We start from the raw sequence: 21,229 nt of genomic DNA, 5'->3' as shown, positions 1-21,229 counted from the left end.
TGTAAACTGCTAAAATGTGTATCTCATACAATCACTTGTGTATCATGCTTTTAGGAAAGATTAGTTTTCTGTAGGTGAAAGTATAGGTTTTAAACACTTATTTCCTGGACTCTTACTGCTTCAACAATTATATATCAATTATAATGTCAGGAGTTGTTCAATGCACTGAAAATGCAGAAATAATTGAGCAGTCAAAACAGCTCCTTTTGTTGTCTACTTTCAAGTGGCAATGACAGACAAATAAAAAGAAAATATATCCATAAATTTTAAATAATGATATGTGTTATGAAGAAAATAAAACAGGTTAAAAAAGGAAAGAAAGTTCCTGGAAGGGTGAAATTTTTATTTTAATACAGCCGAGTATAATCATTGCCTGCCTCTTTTTCTTGGCAATAATCCGGAGGCAACAAGGAGGATAAGAAATAGGAACATAAAGTCCACTAGAAAATAAATACAAATAAAAGAATAAAATCACAGATGTATCAGCTAGCAACCCTTTAAATAGGAGAGAGGATCGTCCAAACTGTGAAGACCAGCAGGGGAACGGAGAGAGGATCCTTGTGGTTGCAGAGCTCAATTAGAGAGCCATAAACACTGCTTGTCCTTAAGTAGTTGGTGCAGTCCCAAGATTCAGAAGCAACAGTTCTTGTTTGTGAAAGTGGCAACAGAAGCCTGGGTTTCTGTGGGGCGGGGAGATTCCTTGGAACTGGCTCTGTTTTGTGGGAAAGAAGATGGAGAAGGACACGTGGAAAATCACACAGACGACCTACATGGCAGGTCTGTCCAAGGAGGGAAGAGGGCACTTCACGTCTTTATGAGCTGCCTGCCAGTTACTAACCTCAATATTTTTGAATCAGCAGAAGCTAATAAACTTCTTACACACACCACCTAGAGCATTAAAACATTTCTCACCAGCCTGGGATAAAATACTGGCCCATTCTTCAGGAAAACCTCCTACAAATAATTACGTTAGTAAAAAATCATTTTATTCAAAGCATGAGTTATCTAAATGAAACCAGTATAATACAAATCTAAATAGACTAAGAAAATACTAGGATGCATATTCTTATTCTAGAGTAATTTCTAAAAATATAACAAAAACAATGTATACAACTTAAAAGTAAATATATGTTAAAATAAAAATTCTAAGTTTTTTAGTTCTAAAACACACCCAAATAGTCAAAAAAAAGAAGAAAACGGGGATAAAGGATCAAAAAACAGAGTATAAACAAAAAACAAATAGTAAAGTAATAGACCAACGTCAATAATTCCATTAAATGTTAGTAACCTAAACAAATAAGAGCAAAGGCAAATGTTATCAAAATAGATTAAAAAGAAAGGAGTACTACATAGTAATTAAAAGGGATGGATTATCGATACATCCACAATATAAAGGAATCTCAGAAACATTATTCTAAGTGAGAGAAGCTTTATACAAGGGATATATACTCTGATTCCTTTAATATCAAATTTGAGAACAGGCAAATGAATCTATAATGGAAAAAAAAGAGCAATGGGTGCTTGTATGAGGGTGAAGTCAAGAGCTGACTTTCTGGACTAATGTTGATGTTCTATATCTTGGTCAGAATTTGTTACAGGTGTATGTATTTGTTAAAACTCAGTAAAGGTACACTAAAGGTTTTAAACGTCATTGTATGAATATTTTATAGTGGAGATATCTAAACAAATATTGAACTCTAGATAATGAAGTATTTAGAAAGTATACTGATGTCTGAAATTTATTTTGAGAAGTGTCAAAAAATAAATGGATGAGAATGGCTAGAAGAATTTATTTATGATAAATATGTCATAAATACAAGTAGATTAGAATGTTAACTATAGAACCGTCGTAGTGAGTCTATGAGTGTCCAATGTAAAATTATTTCAACTCTCCAGTATATCTGAAGATTCCATAATAAAATGTTGAAATACAGTTGCATCAGCATAGAATCTATAGACAGATAACACTTTGACACATTGATAATTGCAATGCCCAAATGCATTTTTGTGAATTAAATCGACAGAAAAAAAGACAAATATTAGTATGATCATAAGAGATTTGAACAACATACTGGCAAGAGCTAGCTATTATCACAATAAAAAAGCACCTATATCTCAGGTCCAGGGCCTCTGCCTGAAGAGTGTAAGGATGCCATTTACCAAGTAATGTCTTATGCACATCAGTGATGCTTATTTATCCATGGCCTGCTATTACGATGCAGAGATGAAAACACCTGCTTTGCCACATTGTCCAAGGAGCAGGCTGAAGTGGAGAGGGAACATGCAAAGCAGTTCCCAAGATAGCTAAGAAAACAGGAAGGTAGTGTCTACTTTCTGGTCATTATTAAGAGGCCCGGCAGAGAACTGAGGAAGTACATGCAAGCCCTAAAGTCCGCACTGTAGTTGGATAGCATGTTAAGCAGGGTCCTGTAGGACCTGAGTTACCTTGGCTTCTAAGAACAGTGAAGCTGTTAGAGTAGGTACTCTTAGAGTTCATGAGAGTTCCTGGATAACACTGAAGAGTATAGACTGTCTGGAATACCACATTTCCAATCAGAAGGAAACAGAAAAGCAGGTCCAGCAGGAAGACCTGTTCAAAAGCCTGCTGGGGCATTAGGTGAGGAGAGTTAACTTCGGAAGGGAGTGTAGCAGGTCTACCTGTTGCAGTGGGCTCCAACGTCAGCTCCTTAAAAGTCATCATCTTCTCCATTTGCCTGAAGACTGCTTTCCTTTTTATGTCTTAATCCTCACTGCTGTGCATGCAAGTAAATCTGCTTTGCGTTGTGAAAATAAATAGATAGGTAAATAAATAAATTATTATTTTAAAAGAGACGAATTACTGCCGATATATATATCTCTTCAGACACTCCTGGCCTTTGCAGGAGTTGGTATATTCATATTTGCAAGGGAGTTTAATGATACAGATGTCACTTGAGAATTAAAAAATAAAATACTAGATGCATTAAGGAATCATTCATTGTTTTATGTATTTAATCAACAGAGTTGAATACTATTCTGGCCTTTGGATACAACAAATTCTTCAAACCAAAACTCATTCCATTTAACATACCATTGAAGTTACAAAAACTGGAATCACTGCGTGTTTAAGATTTTTACAAATTATAACAACAGGACAGGACACAGAGTTGGAACATTGGTGTTCAGGGTATAAGACGTCCCCCCACCTGCCCCGTCATGACTATCAGTGTTTGTACTGATCTTTCAGTCCTAATTAAAATAAAATCTGTGCCCCTTTTTGTTATACTGTTAATCTAATCATGGATGCAGGATAAGTTATCTGGAAAATGAGCATTTGATCTTTCATGAAGGGATTTTTTTTTTAATCTAAAGGTACTCAGATATCTCCTGTAGCTTTTAACTTGCATCTCATTGAGCAGATTTGTCAAATGGGTAAATACTGCTACATGGGAAGTCCAGAAATGCAGTGCATGTGTGTGAGGTGGGGCGTTGCCACACAAAAGGGAATTGCTATTCTGTTAGCACAGAGGAAAGATGGATATTGGGTAGGCAAGTAACACTACCACAGTGGTTAAGTTAATTATTAAATTTAGCAACAAGGATGACCCTGGTGACACTGGTGAAAAACAGCTTCAGTGATGTTAGTAGGATCAGGAGACAATTAGAGCAACTGGAGGTAAAGAGAAATGAAAAAGTAGAAAAAGTGTGAGGACAAAATTTTCATGAAACTTGACTCTAAGAAAAAGAGAAAGCTAAAGAAAGTCAGTATAGGGTGAGCTATAAACACTACACAATTATATAGACATGTAAGTTTTCTTTTTATGAATTATCTTAGGCTTACAAAATTTTGAATTAAAATTTACTTCAAATTCTTAAAATTTGTTTAAATATATTTATTCTCAAGTATGAAAATGAATATGAATATAAATGTTTGTATGTATGGACATTCATGACTTGAGTTGCAAGAGCTTGTATTTCTTAAATTGTAAAATTAGAAGCAGAGTGTCATAAGTGACATGAAATAGAAGATCATGGTTTAGCTGAAAACCAACTTACCACAAATATTACATTGGAGGACTCCAATTCCTCAGTGGTCACTGGCCTACCAGTGGACACAGAGGAACGTGGTCTGTCCTGGAATCACTTTTTATTTCTCATTTGTGGAAGGCTAGTTGAGTATTTTGCAAATATTATACCTGAGAAACCAAATGATGAATTTGGCAACATACTGTTTTAAAAGACTTGTATTGAATATAGCAAATTAAAAACATGGTGTGGAAAGTCTGTAGTGGCAGTTTGATTCTTCTATTGCTGTTTCTCAAAGAAGGTAAGGGTTGTGGAATATTTCAGCCGTGTGGAGTTGGACTGGGAAGCAGGGTGAACTTTTTTCAACTTTATGGAAAAATGTGTTTATACAAGTGTTTATGATAAGTGAGTAGTTAAGTACAATCATATCTCTTACTGTGAGGAATGCATGAGGAATTTTTAGTTGAGGAAAAAGAATTTCCTTTTAATTTCACTAAGAAAGCTTTAGAATTATTGAATACTGAATTCAAAATTTGCATTTCAAAGTTAAGCCTTTTCCTAGGTTGAGAGACAGAAAGGAAAGGAACATTTATTCTCTTCTGTATTTTGTGTTCTGAATGAAATACTACTTTTTATTCAGTTTGGTATTCAAATTGGTATGCCCCAATTGTTTTACTGAAAATACTTAAAGATATGAAACATAATTGAGCCCAGTTGGTATCCTATTTTATATTAAAACCAGACAATTTTATATGGTACTTTTTCTCCTTATTTAATTTTTCTATGCATTTTTTCTAGACACAGTTTTCTTTGAACACTGAAATATTAAGTTATAAGAACATTCAGAATTTAAGCACATACTAAGGTTCAGTACAAATAGTAATATAAACATAATTCTGGATGAAATTTGTTTTACCCCTTTCCATGTTGAAATGTTCATTTTTGCATAAACATTATCTTTGGCTTCACTAAAGATTTATAATCTCCGGAATAGTTTAATTTTATGAAATGAATCATAGTCAATCTAGAGCTTCAAATAGTTCCTTTGTAAGAGACAATTTGTTGGTTACAATGCTCTTCTCACCTCTCTAGTCTACCTAAATATTAAACTTAATCAAATATGGCATTTGCCAGTATATTTACAAAAACATCAATATTTCATAATATTTGTCATTATAATAAGAGTTAAGGCATAGATTTACAGACAGATGGAAATTTAAAAAGAGTAATAATGAATTTTGGAGTTTTTATAAATAATGTAACCAACTGAGACAATAGTTAAATGACAATTATGGTATCTGCCAAGCCTACAAATACTTCTAAGGGAAAAACTATTCGAATTAGAGCTTTGATCACAGGATTGCTGGGTACACCTGGTTTTGTACAGTGTGATACTAATCAGAAGCACTTACGACTAGACTGTGACTGAAAGCTGCACCCAGGAAGTGTATCCACGCCAGACTATGAGAGTGGCCAGTGGAAAATGCTCTGAACAGCAACGTAATCGTCAGAAATCTGAACCAGAAACTGTAGAGTTTGCTCACCTTCTTTGTGTTTATGTCCAATAATTCTTGCCACATTCCTTCTAGGAATATAATAATTTTTACCTATTAGAAACTTACTGGATATGGTTCAGGGAGGCTGACATTCTTCCTGCTTCTAAATGTCATGGATATAAAGCAAAAACTGGTTCAGAGATGGGCACAGAGTCAAACTGTTGATTAGAGTCAATCGGAGTACCCCTTGTGGATATTATGTTCAAGTTGTTGGAATATATAGTCTCCTTCATCTGGGTCACAGAGATGTGTGATGTAACTCTAGGACTGTGGTGTCAATATGGCCATCACATGCAGCAGTCTGGTTTGATATATATTTATATATCTTTATCTATGTCTATCATCTACATATCTTTCTATCTATCTATCTAGAGATTGACAGAAATAATATTTAAGCCCCTGCATCAACCATTCCTGAATGTAGTGGTAAACCTTTACTTACCCGTTATGCACATCAACAGATTACTTTATGTTAATGATAATTTGCTTTGCATTTTTATTTGTAATTGAAAGTATCCCAATTAGCACAGAGAAAATTTATAGCCAAAGAAATCTTCAGCTTAAAAGAAACGGAGATAGAGTCCACTCATAAGGCTGGGAAAAAGAATCATAAGGAAGTCAAAGTCATGAGGAAGCAAAAGCTACAGGAAATAGATTGGTTTGAGGAAAAGAATGAAGAGCAGATGTTTGTAAAAATGCATTAAAAGCTAGTCACTGCTGAATCGCCCAGAGCTGCTTAGAATCCAGTTCCAGCCTTTGTGAGACTGGGCACTGCTATGGTTTCCATTATACCTCAGTCCTGATTTCATACCTGAATGTCATATTTCCTTATATTCACTTGTATCCTTATAATAAACACCCCCATTATTTGATAAAAACTTGGATAATTCTGTTTTAACTGTACCCACAAGGGACTAATAAGTAAATTATTTTAAACTTTTTAATGAAATAGTGGACATTCTCCTCTTTCAGTACCATTGATGCCAGTGATGAACACATTTGAAACTGAAATGGGGAAATCATCATTTTCATCTGGAAAATTTTATGTGATGTCAGTGTATAAATAAAGCAAAATTTTAATGTAAAAATTACAGATCTTAACAATTAAACTTATATCATTTATTATATACTTACTCTTTAGTCAAGATGCTTTTGGATTAAAAGAAACAAAAAATATGAATCAAATTTATAATGTTATAAGTTAATATTATATAATTAACAACCCAAAGTCCAGAGGCAGGGCAAGCGCCAGACTCTATGGAATATCAATCAATAATTATATTTAAAAAATCCAGGATCTCTGCCAATAAATTTCAGAACACTGTATGAAATAAACAGGTACTTACAGAAGAAAAATTATTAAAGATGACCCAAAAAGAGAGAGAACATAAAGTAAAGAAAAAAAAACTGATGTGCCCAATAGCTATCTTAAAAATGTAAACTATTATTAAAAATAATTCTATAAATTCTTATTCTTATTCCTATAATGGTAGAGTAGCTACTTTCATTCAGATAAAAATTATAAATGCTGTGTAAAATGTTGAAGAAATGGTGCCCAAAGTAAATAGAAACAGGAAGAAACTGACCCATCAAAGAAGGAAACTAAACTAGCTTTTCTCCTGTTAGTACAAGCTGAATTTTTACTGGGTTGAGGAGAGTAAGGAGGAAGATCCCATAAAGGAGGGACTAACAGAGGGGAGAGCCCTAAATCCATATTTGAACTCTATTTACATTCTTTGCTAACCACTGCACTGCACACGTGCTTGGGAGAGTTCAGAGTTCTCAGTGAAAAGCACAACCAGAAGACCAAGAAAAGTGAGTAGTTTCAGCTGATGCCCGCTTTGGGGAGCCAAAACTTTGAGTTTGAATCAAATCAATGTAATTACCTACTAGAATAATAATAGTCTTTAGAGCAAGATAACAGAATCCATTTCTACAATGTGTCCACCACAATATCCACCATGCAATGAAAAAATATAGTAGACAATGAAATGGAACATGAAATTATGACCCACACTAAAGAGAAAAAGTAGTCAACAGAAACCAATCACAAAATACTCTGAATATGGAAATTGGAATACAAGGACTTTAAATAAATGATTTTAAAAAGTTTGGGAACTTGAAGTAAAATATGCTGATGATGAATAGGCAGATAGGGGATCTCAACAGAGAAATGGAAACTCTAAAAAATAAGCCAATGGAAATTCTACAGCTTAGCAAAACAACGTGTAATATTAAAAGTGTTCTCATATGTGGTAAAATAAGTGGTTACTAAGCTTGAGGATATTCAAATAGAAAATACTCAATTTTAAGAGACTAGAGAAGAAAGGTTGAAAATAAATCAGTAGATTCTTAGTGATCTGTGAGATTATACAATGAGGTCTAAGATATGTGTAATTGGACTCCATGAAGGAGAGGAGAGAAAGAATGGAGAATAAAAAATATTTAGAAGATACATTAATTTTCTCATGCTGACCTAACAGAATAACACAGACTGAGTGGCTTAAACAACAGAAATTTATTTTCTCAAAAGTTTTGGAGGCAAGTACAAGATCAAGATGCCATTATGGTCAGTTTCTTGTGAGTCTTCTATCTCTGTCTTTTAGGCTGCTGACTTCTCTCTGTGCCCCCACATGGCCTCTTCTCTGTGGGCATGCAGAGAGAGCGATTTAGTATCCCAAGGACACCAGTCCCATTGAGTTAAGGCCTCACCTTTATGACCTCATTTAACATCTGTTACCTCCTGATGGGCCCTATCTCCAAGTACAGTCATGTAAGGGGTTAGGACTTCACCATAAAAATTTGAGGGGACTTAATTCAGTCTATAATGGAGGAATAATGGCTAAAAATTTCCCAAATGTGGTAACAAATATCTACTACCAGACCCAAGCAAGATAAATATAAATAAAAATACACCTAATTTTATCATGATAAAACTTGAAAAATAAAAACAGACCATTTTAAAAGTAGGCAGACCTAGTTACCTCCCCCGAAAAATAAAAATAAAAGTAGGCAGAGAGAAACAATGCATTATCTACAGGGGATTAACAATACCAGTGTCAGCTGACATCAGAAATAATGGAGGACAGGTGACAGTGCAGTGACACCCTCAAAATGCTGAAAGGATGTCTACCATGAAGTTTATATTCAGAAAAAAAGTTGTTCAAAAATAAAAGTAAAATAAAGACATTGTCAACAAATGTCAGCTGAGAGTATTGGTATCCAGTAGAACTGGATAAAGTTTTATGGAAACTATAGCATATGTAGATGTAATACATATGTTTATGTACATATATGTATGTATACGTGTGTGTATTTATATGATAACAATGGTACAATGAATGAGGTATAAATATAATTATACTCTTCGAAAGCTGAATCTAAATTTTAGACATGCTACACTTTTTTTGATTTCCCTCTTCTTTTTGACTTGGATTATACTGTACCACTGCCTTTCTTTCTTTGTACTCCGGAAAATTTTACTGAACATTCAAGATTCAAGTCAAGTGATTCTCTCTGAGGGCAACTTCTTGACAATTTACAGAGTAAAGATGTGCTCAGGGCTTCTCTAATAGCAACTATAGCTTTACTCCAATTTATTGTAGCTACTGTGTATGGTACTGCCCTGGTAGGGCCCTTAAGGCACTATATTTTATTTATTTACATAGCAGGCACTGGTTTTTATTGTTCTTTGTATCTGCCTTAGCTCCTACCAACATAACTATCTCTTGTTGGTTGAGTGAAGAGATAATAAAGCAACATTTGAAGGAATGAACGCATTGTTGGATGAAAGGGATATCAGCGTGAGAAAAGAACTTTTAGGGAAAAGCAGTTTGGACGCACTAAGTTTGTGGTGCTAAAGTAGCAATCAGGTAAAGACACAAAAGCTGTGAAATGTAGATTTGGATTACAAGTGAGAGGCAGGTTTTGGAGACATAGATGGTGAGCATGAATGAGACTCTAAACTCACTGTAGAAGAATAAAAGACAAAAAAATTTTTTTAATAATAATAAAGGAAAAGATCTCCCAGGTATTTCAAGATGTAACTTTTTTTGTGCATTTATCCCATAGCCACTAATCTCTGTAAGTCTAAGGCTTTTATCAAAAAAAAAAGATATATTTTGTCTTGTAAGAAAGATTTTGACTATATAAACCATGGTTCACAGAAAAATATTTTAATATGTTACAGAGGCTTATTGGCTAGTCAGACTTATCCTGACTCATTACTTTCATAAGTTAATGTCCTACTGTTTAAAATGGAACTTTCTCTCTGTATAAGTTCTTTATCTTCTGTTTTCGTGATTAACATCTGGCATCAATAATATGGTAGTTTAGGAAACAATTTTAATCATAAGGGCTTTTTTGAGGATTTGGTTTGTTTGAGATTCTAGCTTTATTACTTGCATATGCTATCATTCTCTTTAAAATTCAAAATTAAACATTGACTGATTTTCTTTTCAGGTCTTGAAATAACATTGCTTATACTCCATGGACTGTCATGGAAATTTGTGAGCTAAGTCCAGTCACTTTAACAGATAATTTGGTTTCTCCTGCAAGAGATTTTGTTTTCTCCTGCAAGAGATTTTGTTTTAGCCATGTTAATTGATTCACATTACAGAGGGCTTTCTGACATCGGAAAGGCATTCAATTTTCTATTTCGAGAAACACAGTAAGTGTGGCAATGAAAATTTTCAGGGCCTGACAAAGAAAATAGTAAAGTTATTGTAAACATAATGAAAATGCAGTTAATCAAAAATTCTTGGGATTTAGAGCTGGAAAAACAGTTTCATCAATAACTCAAGCTTATCATTTCACAAACAGCAAAACTCCAAGTAAGGCCCAGACAGAGAGACTTGTCCATTTTGTTATCCGCTAGTGATAAAGCTAGGACGAAATAAAACCCAGGTCTTCTGGTCGAATTCTGCACTCTTTCTACTACCAGGACAAATTTGCAGGACTGCACAAGCACATATTTTTAACATGACTTTTTATAGCTATGCCTATGTGTCCAGTTACTCATGATGCAGTCATGTTCAGTTGTCCATCTTACAGAGGTGAAAAGTTGAATTGGTAAGAATGAGAGTAGTTATACAAGAACCCTGGCTTCCTCAGCCCCTGCTGGATTCTGGGGGTTCTTCTCCCTAGTTTCTTGGGGTCCTTATAGTGTTTGATCCCTAGTTGCCTCCATGGTGATGGCTCATTAATACATCCTGTATTGGGTTTTCTACCTCACTTCCCTCTAAATTCTCTTCTTGTCTTTCACACCCAAATCCTTGTCTCAGAATCTGCTTTAGGGATGGATAACTGAAGCTAAGACAAAGGGAGAATTGGAAAGTAAGTGTTCCAGTTTCCCAGCCTCTATACACAAGTGGAAAATACAAAATGGGACTTGGCAGTTGACATGACTGACCAGCCACTTTGCTGTAGCACCTATCATTAATCTCATCAGCAAATAAGAAATGTAGAGTCTAGATTTGCTGTGGTTGCCTGAAGTCATCCAAGAAGTCATTGGTGTGATTGACAAGCATAATCTGTCATTTACTTACCACCAACTATGGGATGTGAGCACATGTTCCCTGTGGCTGGACTACACCAGAAATAGAAGGGGACTGAACTTCTTTTGTTTTATTTGGTTCTGCAATCTCGTTTCTCTGCTTTCCAGACAGAAATACCACCTTTGATTTTTGATTTACTAAACATTTTGATTTGTTTGTGCAGTTGAAACTTCTATCAGTATATATCTAGCAATTTACTTTTAGTGGTTAAAAACCACAGCGATTTGTTTCTTTATGTGTATTTTTCTTAATCTCAGTCATAACCTCAGTGACTAGATTATCTTCTCTTAGACGACGGGCTAACTGACTACAGGAAACTGATTCTACCAGGATCTAAGACTCTGGTAGGGCTTCTAATTCTACTTTCTGATTTAAAAAAATCTCATATAGGCATAGCATATTTCTGACACATTATCTTCCACTCAAATTAGACTGATTAGTTTTTCTGCTATGTAATACATGTTAGCTATTTTTTTCTTTTGCTCTAGCTACTCTATTTCATAGCCCTTCAGACTTCCCTAGACAAAGTACGTGGCTCAAGAAATGTTTGTTAAGGGAATCGTGAGTAGAGGCTAACTTCTCACTTGGAAAAGGATAATTAGTGGTGTCTGAACATTTGTTGCTTTTCAAAGATACTGTTAGATGCAAAAAAAAAAAAAAGGGGAGGTGGTGAGAGTAAAAGAAATAACAAAAAAAGAAAGGAACTGCATAGCAGATACTTTTTTGCAAAAGAGTTTTATGTGCTTGGAATCATGCACCTTTTGATGAATGATATTGTGTAATATGTACCATCTGGAATTAAAATACTTATCATTTAGTTACATAGATAAAAAGAGAACATTTGGACATTTTTACACTATGTTCACAGAATAAGCAATCTTTTGATTGCAATAAAAGATATATAGAAACCATTTTTTTGCCATGACTTATTTTTTCTTGTGTGCATGAAATATGAGAAATTTAATGTAAAACTAGTCTTCTTGTGAACTTTTCCTTTGGGTTTGCCAATAAGGAGATGATATAATTATTTCCAGATTTGCGTTGGTTTAGTTCTGTTGTGCGTATGTGGCTCTGTGCGTATGTGTGTAAAAATGCTAAATGAGCTATCATTTTGGAATATTTATTCTCATTTACCACTGTGCACAATTTAAATTTAGTAGAATTTCAAAATAGTTTTGGCACAAAGCCCCTAAACTAACTATGTAGTATTTAATTGTAGAGTGGATGGGTACACATTTACACGGCGTCTATAAAGATCATTTCAATTGGGTGTGGGCTTATTTTGTTTTCTTGTGAACATGCTCAAATTCATAACTCCAATTCAGAAAGATTACTTGGACTATTAATTCATCGCCCTCAGTCACAGCTGTTTTCTTTTATAAACACAGAAGCTTTGATGTGGCCATTCTCATTTTATTCTGTTGAGATCTTTCCTCAAATATTTGGAATTAATACTTAGCACCAAAAGATTCTGTCAGATTGCTTAGAAATTGTTGAACTGTCTTGGCCATTTTGTATTGCTGATAATTTAGATTACATGTTCATTTCTTTGTGAAGTTTATTTGCTTAGATTCTCAGAATAACAATTTTCATTTTCCTAAACAATGCACTGGTTTTAGAGAACACTTCACTAATTAGTTTTATTTCTTTCATAAATTATGCACATTTGTATTCAAAGTTTGATGTACCTTATAGGACTTATAACTCAGGGTTGAATCTAGTAGTGATTGGGGTATTTTCCTTTTTCTGGGCTGTCTTGTATTTAAAGGTTTTTATAGCAACAGCAACTAATTCAATCAGGTTTTCCTTTAAGCACTAGAAGCACCTAGCTGATATAGCTGTATAGATGAATGAATAAAATTGGTTAGTTTGACAAAATGAGGGAAAAACTCTTATATGATCTATTGCTGTGTACCTTTACCCATTATTCAATAAAATACTTAAACAGTTAAGAAAAGGAAACATTAAATTTTCCAAAGACTACTGTTACAGACTGAATTGTGTGCTCCAAACATACATGTTAAAACCATAATCCCCAGTACATCAGAATGGACTGTGTTTGGAGACAAGTTCTTTAAAAAGGTGATTCAGTTAAAAAACAACTTTTTTAGGGTAGTTTCTTATCTAACTTGACTGGTGTATTTCTGAGAGTAGGAAATTTGAACACCCTGAGTGACACCAGAATTTCATGTGTGCAAGAGAAGGACCGAGTGAGGGAGGACACAGTACAAGGTGGCCACCTGCAAGCCAAGGAGAGAGGCCTCAGGAGAAATCAAACCTGCCAACACCTTGACCTTTGACTTCCAGCTTTCAAAACTGTGAAAAATGTTTTTTTTTTTTGTCTAAGCACCCATTCTGTGGTCTTTTGTTTGGCAGCCCTGGCAAACAAATATAACCTCCAATCTCAGGAATATAAAGATTTTAATGTTTTAAAAGGAGAAACACATTTAGCTGTAAATTTAGAGAGTGACAATCAAATATAAGCTTTTTGGAGTTCCATAAATTTAAAAAAAAATAGGAGGAAGCTATATGGTAATTTCAATATTTAACTGAAGAGCAAAATCTTGTCATTAGAGAAAAGAGGAAGTTTACAAATATCAGGCATACAGGGAGTGAAAATTTGTGGAGATGTGGTGTAGAGGGGTTGCTAGATTATTATTGTGGGACATTTGAGCAAAGTTGTTTATGTAGACCCAATGGAGCAATGTGATTTTACTAACAGCGTAAAACGTGAAATGAGTACCTACCTGTACACTTGCAAGCTGAAACATTGTCAAAGCTTGTTTAGATTCAGTCACTGCAGTCACATGACCCAGAAGACTGCAGAATTCCTTTCCCTCCTGCTGTGGCTCCTTCATTACACTCTATTCATCTTTACTTTTAACTCCCACTTCCTTCTGCTTTCCCTAAATCTTCTCCTTCCTACTTCAAACATTTATCTCATCCCAGAACTGATGTATACAATCTAGGTAGAAGATTTCAAACAACTGCATATCATTAGGTCTTTAGTCAGGTAATGATGGACAGAGAAGATACTGTCTAAGCGTATTTGTCTCACATCTCCCCAGGATCCCACTGAAATCATCATGCAGAATTTTTAAAAGAAATAAATCCATTACAGCTAAGAGGATTGAGGAAGAGGTCAACCGTGAATGGCAGATTTCAGCATCTCTTTGGATGACAGTGGAAAGACAATGAGCATGTGTCAGAGAAGACAAAGTTACATTTCAATAGTTGCTGAGAGATGGATGTAGAAAAGAAGCCCATCTCTTATCTTAACCTTGCAAAAAAGATATTTATATACTCATTATACTCTAAACCATCTTTTTTAAACTTTCACGTTTTAGAAGCAGTTTACAGGCAATGCATGGAAAATCTAGTTAATGTTTAGTAAAGGGTAAACTTGAACAATTTTGACCATGAAGTTAAAGATATATTTACTAGAAGATCATGGCAGAGTAGGAAAAAGGGTTCTCTTTTCACATAGAAAAAAGTTGAGATGATTTTACAGAGTTGTTGAAACCAGAAATAGAACTGCATTCTTTAAAATTCAAGTTTATTACCTAAGTTAAGAAATAGAAATAATAAGATAGCTACCAAAATATAGGAAATAGAGAGTAGGTAGGTGTGCATATGCTAAATGATATTCTATAACAGAGTCAGTGACGAATGCTTAAACTTGCTTAAAATCAGAGAAATAAAAACATGTTAAAGCAGCAATGTGGAAAAAACTCAAACCAGTAAATATTTGAAGTATTGTTTCTAGAGAATTGGACTGGAATTGAAAGGATGGGGCAGGAAATCATCGTGGGTTTTTTTGGGGGGGAGTGGGGTAGTTTTCTTAGCTGATTTTTACCAAGCTCATGTATCGTTTGGTAAGAAATACAAAATTAAGTTGCAAATATTATGCTAATTATATAGCACCAAGTTTTCAAAATCTGTCAATCTACATCACTGAACAGATACGCAGAATATGAATGAATCATTAAGGATAGGCTGTTATGCCATAATAGCAGATACCACAAATTTCAATGGCTTAATACCCCCCCAAAAATTACTTTCTCTCAAATGCTATCTGTGCCTGTAGCAGTCAGCAGGGCAGCTCCACCCTGAGGAATCCCCCAGAGAGCTACAGAGGAGCTGACAGAGTGGCAGCCCAGACCCACTACCATGGGAACCTGGAGCATGCGCACATTCCCCCTCCTCACCATGGCGGAATGGAAGGGAGGGTTGTACCTCAGCGATGGAATCCTTTGATCTGGAAGTGATGCCTGTCATTACCATTCATTGACCAGTGACCAGAACTTATCATATGGCATTTCTTCTTTCTTTCAAGGAGACAGGAAAGTTTAATCCTTCAGTGTGTCAAGAAAAAGAAGAAAATAGATGAGGGAACATTGAAACTCTCTACTACAATAAAGAAATTTGCATTTAAGATTTCAATAGGCTCATATTATAATTAGTCTTTTGGAGCCTCTACAGACCACTAAGAAACTATGAATGAGAAAGAACTAATCAATTATCAAGATCTTTTTCTGCCTCCATGTATGTTTTCTAAAATTTTATTACAAAAATTTTCAAACAACAAAATTGAAAGAATTTTTACAGTGAGTATCTATAATCTGAGCCTTTGGACTCTATCAGTCTCATTTTGCTATGTTTGCTTTATCACATATTCCTTACAGATATATTATTGTCTAAAACTTCTTTAGCATATTTTTGCTTGAGAACCTCAAATAATAATAATATCAAAAATACTACTGATTATAGTCATATTTGTTGAGCACCTACTATAGTCTAGGCATCTTAAATACACTATTTCTAGTCCTCAGAGGACTAGCATATAAAGTACAAATTATTCTCTGCCTACAGCAGTTAAAGAACCAGCGATCAAAAACTTTGAGTAACTTGCTCAGTTTCCCTTAGCAGATCTAGGATTCAAATTCATTTTTATCTGACTCTACATCATTGGTGCTCTTACTACCTACTGTATCTCACCAGCCTTGATTTTTAAAAATTGTTTTAAATTTATTTTTATTTTTTAATTGAAGTGCAGTCAGTTACAATGTGTCAATTTCTGTCACTAACCTTGATTTTAATACATTAGAAACCACTGAGTCACCCAAGTCACTTTCTGTCCCTATCCTCCTAACTATATAAAAACAGTATATTAACCAAATTTGCTAATCTTGTGTAGAAAATACATTTGCTCCGTCTCTCTTTCCATCTCTCCGAAGGCAGTGTTTCTACTTCTCAACCTGGATAGTGTTCCCAGTCTGTATTCCCACTAACCAACAGCTTTGTTATGTCACTTTTAATGCAGGCTGGAGGCCAGCAAATGGAATATACGGCAGGGCTCTTGCCCTGTTGGAAACAAACCCTGGCACTATTACATACACCATGGGTAGCTTTGCTGATGGCTTTTGCAAAAGGCACTCCTGCTAGTCATTTTACTGTTCTGATCTTTTTCCAGGACAATTTTAACTTGTCTTAAGAAATCTTTAAGAACTGACAGTGAGTCTCTCTCTTTTTTTTTTCACACTTGAATTGTGTTTACCCAGCTGAATGTCACAAAGAAAGTGATATTTTTCCAAACGTAGAACAATAAATTAAACATTCAAGATAATAATCCTGTGATTTTACAAATTATGTGTTATATTTATCTAACAGTTTTGAATTCTACAACATGCTTATACTGTATCATTTTTGTTCTTTTCCCAGTACAGAAATGTTCTGAGCAAGGTAGTCCCAAGATCTGTCTCATGTGCATAAAGAACAATAATTTCCTACAGTTTTTTGGTAAATGTAACATTTTGTTTTTTGCTAAATTATGAATTGCCTTCAATATACGCAATGCTTCAGATGTTGTGCAAAATATCGTTTCATAGTACACAATAACTTTTAAATCAGTATGTTAATAATCAATTGCTGTAGGTATATATATAATATCTTAAAATAATTTTGTTACTCTTTTTTCAACCATAATGGCATATTTTATCATGAGAGGTGGTATAACACAGTGGTCAAAAACAGAAGCTCTGAAGCCAGACAGCCTAGGTTTAAACCCTGTGTCTGCCATTCACAGCTCCGTGACATTGAGCAAGATTAAGACTTAAACTATTTGTATTATTCGAAATTTTTGTCATTTTGTATTGACTCCCCTCTGATTCCAGGGTGCTAAAATAAACTAGAAGCACTTGCATCTGATATTCTTCCAAAATCATACTTCCTTGGACTCTTTGACCTTGGTGACATTCACTTCCCCTTTATTTTACTGGTTCCTTCCTAGGGGCACACCCAAAATCTCATTACTTAGCGCTGGGCTACTTAAGACATTTTAAGGTGTAGTCTCCTAAGCTCAGATCACTCTTTTTCTTCCAGGTCATGTATTCTGAAATTCCCCTCAAACTCTGTTTCAGTCTTCTCCTCCCAACTTACCTATCCCATCCTGATTTTATTTCCTTCGCTATCCAACGTCAGTCTCACGGTTCACTGGCCCCATTTGTTAACTCTCAATGCCATTGGACTCTTCCCTTTCATCGCACCAAAACTTAAAACCTGTAGCTTGGATCAGCTCAATCATTCTTCTTAGTTCCTTATTTGTAAAATGGTCTTGTTTAGAGAAATTGTGTGCAATTTTGTTTATTGCTGTGTCTGCTAATAATACTTCTACTCGTCAGTTATTGGGTACTTTCTATGTGTCAGGTGACAAGAACTGCACATCTGTTCTTTCTCTTACCCTCATAGCAAAAGTGTAAGATAGTTGATATTGTTCCCTATTTTGCAGATGAGATCCAATGCTTAGAACTGTTAAGACATTTTCTAAAGATCAAAGAGTTAGTAAATGGCACAGGCAGGATATGAAACTCAGTCTATTTTCTCCAAAACACAAGTTCCCAACAGCTGTACCATGTAATTATCAATATACATGGCTTCAAATGCACTATTATATGCTTTCTACTTGTCCTTTTTTTAAACTTTCTCTTCTTGCTGTTTCTTGGACTCAATAAATACCTTTTGTCATCCTATTTTTCTTTCTATTAGTTTGACAGTTATGCATTCTTTACCTATATATTGTGGTTAACTTTATATATAACATATACTCCTAACTTTAACCAATAAAATTTACACTCCTCCTTGCCAATGCATGGTCTTTAGAACACTTTAAACATCTATATATATTTCTCTGTCTGTCTATCTATCTTTCTGTCTATTATCTATCAGTATCTACACACACATTTATGTTCAATCATTTTGGGGAATTAATTGGATTGACACCAGTTTTTTTCAAAGATGTCAGCTGGGAATTTCTTTTCACCATATCAGTTGTTCTAAGTTTTTTGTGTTTTGTCTTTTTGTGAAGGGGGAACCAAATAAAACAATTCTGTTATAGAATTTCTACCATTACAGCCAGCATAAGTCCATTTTAATTTTTCTAAACATTATCATTTGAAAATATCATTGGATACTGCCTTTTTTCTTTTTGGCTATAAGTTCATGATATTTACATGGAGAGATCATGGATAATGTTGTTTTGTCTTGTTCGGTGTTTTCGTTAGGGCTGTAAATGAGAGCTTGAGCATTTATTATGATCCCATCATTTTAAAAGTGGCTTCAGTTTATCCCCTAGCTATTTTTCTTGATTTTGTTTTAGTAGTCACAATGTATACATCAAAAAATGGAACAGCAGATTATTTGTGAATCTTAAGAACAGTCTAGTAATTTTGTGTGGGTATTTTAAAAAATTAAAAACTAAAAAGAATTGCTAGTAGAAAGCTCATTTGATTCCTCACAGCTTCATATGTCAATACTTAGAATTATTATGTGTTCATTCTCCTAATGCATGCTCTGTTCCTGACTCAGTCTTACCTCATGGGACCATGAATATTTAAATGCAGAATTCTTCCAGAATTATTGGAAATGTTAATAAAATTTAGAAAATTTCACCTCTATGTTTACATATCTATCCAGGCCTCTCATAGTCATCATTAAACCACTTACATGACAGCTCCTCTTGGATAAATCAAAATAATTTCAAGCTAACCATGTCTAAAAACAAACTCATGATCTTCTCTTCTAGACACATTCCCTGTGGAAAATGTACCTCCATCTATTCAATTATGCACACAGAGTCCTTCACACCTCCTTGCTCTCATTTCCACCTGTCCAGTCGACCATCAAATTCAGATGGTTTTACCTCCTGATTCCCTCACCTTTGTCCGCTTCTGTTTCTACCACCATGATCAGTGATGTTATACTTCAAAATACCTTTCCTTTTGCTAATTTATATTAAAATCCTAACTGATCTTCTCAAACCAGTCTTGATCCCCTCCAAATTGTTTCACTCACTGCATCGAGAAGAAACTTTTGCAAACGTGTGTATATGCACATATCTATATATATCTAGTACATATCTCTATTTATATTGTATACATATGGCCCCAATGGTAATAACAAACATTTAACTTAATGCTTACCATGCCATGTATCCTGCACTATTCAAGACACTTTACATTGTTCTAACTCACTTAATTCTCACCATAAGTTAGGTGCTACCACTTGTCCTCATTTTACAGGTTAGAACAAACTGAGGCACAAAAATTTAAAGATCCTGCCCAGGACCACAGAACAGTGATGCTGGTATTTGAAAGCAGCAATGTTTTAGCTTCAGTGTTAATGTTGTCTACCACTACATGATTACCTCTCAGTGAACATATTCTCTTAGGGCTTAAAACCTCTTCAGTAACTTCCAAATTGTTCCTAGAGACCGTAAAGTCTTTAAATGTTACCTAGAATACTCTTCCCTCTTACCGTGTGTTATTAAATACTTCTCATCCTTTATGTGTTTACTTAATCATTATTTCTTTAGGGAATCCTTTCATATTCCTTTGCACCGTGCAGCTCTCTGTTAATAGCACTTATCACAGATGAAACTTTACATATTTTTGTGATTATTCAGTAAATTGATGTTTCATATAAATTGTGCACACTATAACATTCCCAGTGTTTAGTACAGTTGCTATATATATATATATGTGGCACTCGATATATATTTTATGAAATAAATGAAAAAAAGACAAGGAGGAAGGAAGAAAAGAAAGAAGGAAGGATGGATGAAAATCCTTTGAGTTGAAAGGTCTAATAGGAATATTTTACAATTTTGCTTTCAGATCAGGGATTCTTTTTATATCCTTTCTCTCTTTTATTTTAGATTGAAGTATAGTTGATTTACAATTTATGTTAGTTTCAAGTGTACAGTATACTGATTTGATATTTTTGCAGATTATATTTCACTATAGGTTATTACAAGATAATGGGTATAATTCCCTGCACTATATCCTTTCTCTTGAATCATCTCTGTCTGAACATTTCTGGTGGTAGGAAACTCTACCTCAAGAAAAGCTACTTCCATTGCTAAATGGCTTTGATCAACTATCAGAAAATTCTTCCTTAGCTAGAGCTGAAATATGGTTACTTGTAAATTTCACCCATATGTTCTGCTTGCTCTTCATTTTGGAGCTTCCTGGAATATGTGTTATCCCCTTTTTCACATGGCAAGTTTTCAGATATTTCAAGCTATTATGTTTCTCTCAACAGATTCTTTTATCCTAGCCTAATGATATCTGGTTACCGGTATTTTTATGGAATAATTTTATATGATATAATTTTCTGTATATGCTTTGAAGTCTTTTAAAATTATTCTTTTTAACGTCAACTAATTTGGTTTTTTGCCTTCAGCCAGTATTAAAAAACTGTTCATTGGTTCTTTCCTCCCACCCCCAAATACATTTTGGTATGAAAACACACAGTCAACACTACACTTTATGTTTTCTTCTTGGGAATTCACTTAACAGAATAACATATTAAGTTTCTGAGACGCCTTGGATTAAAGTAACATGTTGAACTTTCATTAATGTGGTGTTTCACAAATGTATATGAACCTTTTTATATTTCTACAAAGTATATCCTATTTTATAGGCTTTTTCAGAATACTGTCTAGAAATATATATAAATGAATGTGTTAATCTATATGGAATATTAATTGTTAATAACATGCATCTAACAAAATTAGAAGTGTAAGAAAACTACACTTTGTACTTAACAAAATCATGA

The sequence above is a fragment of the Vicugna pacos genome, chromosome 12 (assembly GCF_048564905.1).
Source record: "Vicugna pacos chromosome 12, VicPac4, whole genome shotgun sequence".
NCBI classification, from domain to species: domain Eukaryota; kingdom Metazoa; phylum Chordata; class Mammalia; order Artiodactyla; family Camelidae; genus Vicugna; species Vicugna pacos.
The sequence above is the reverse complement of the archived record's forward strand: the minus strand, read 5'-3'. Positions refer to the sequence as shown.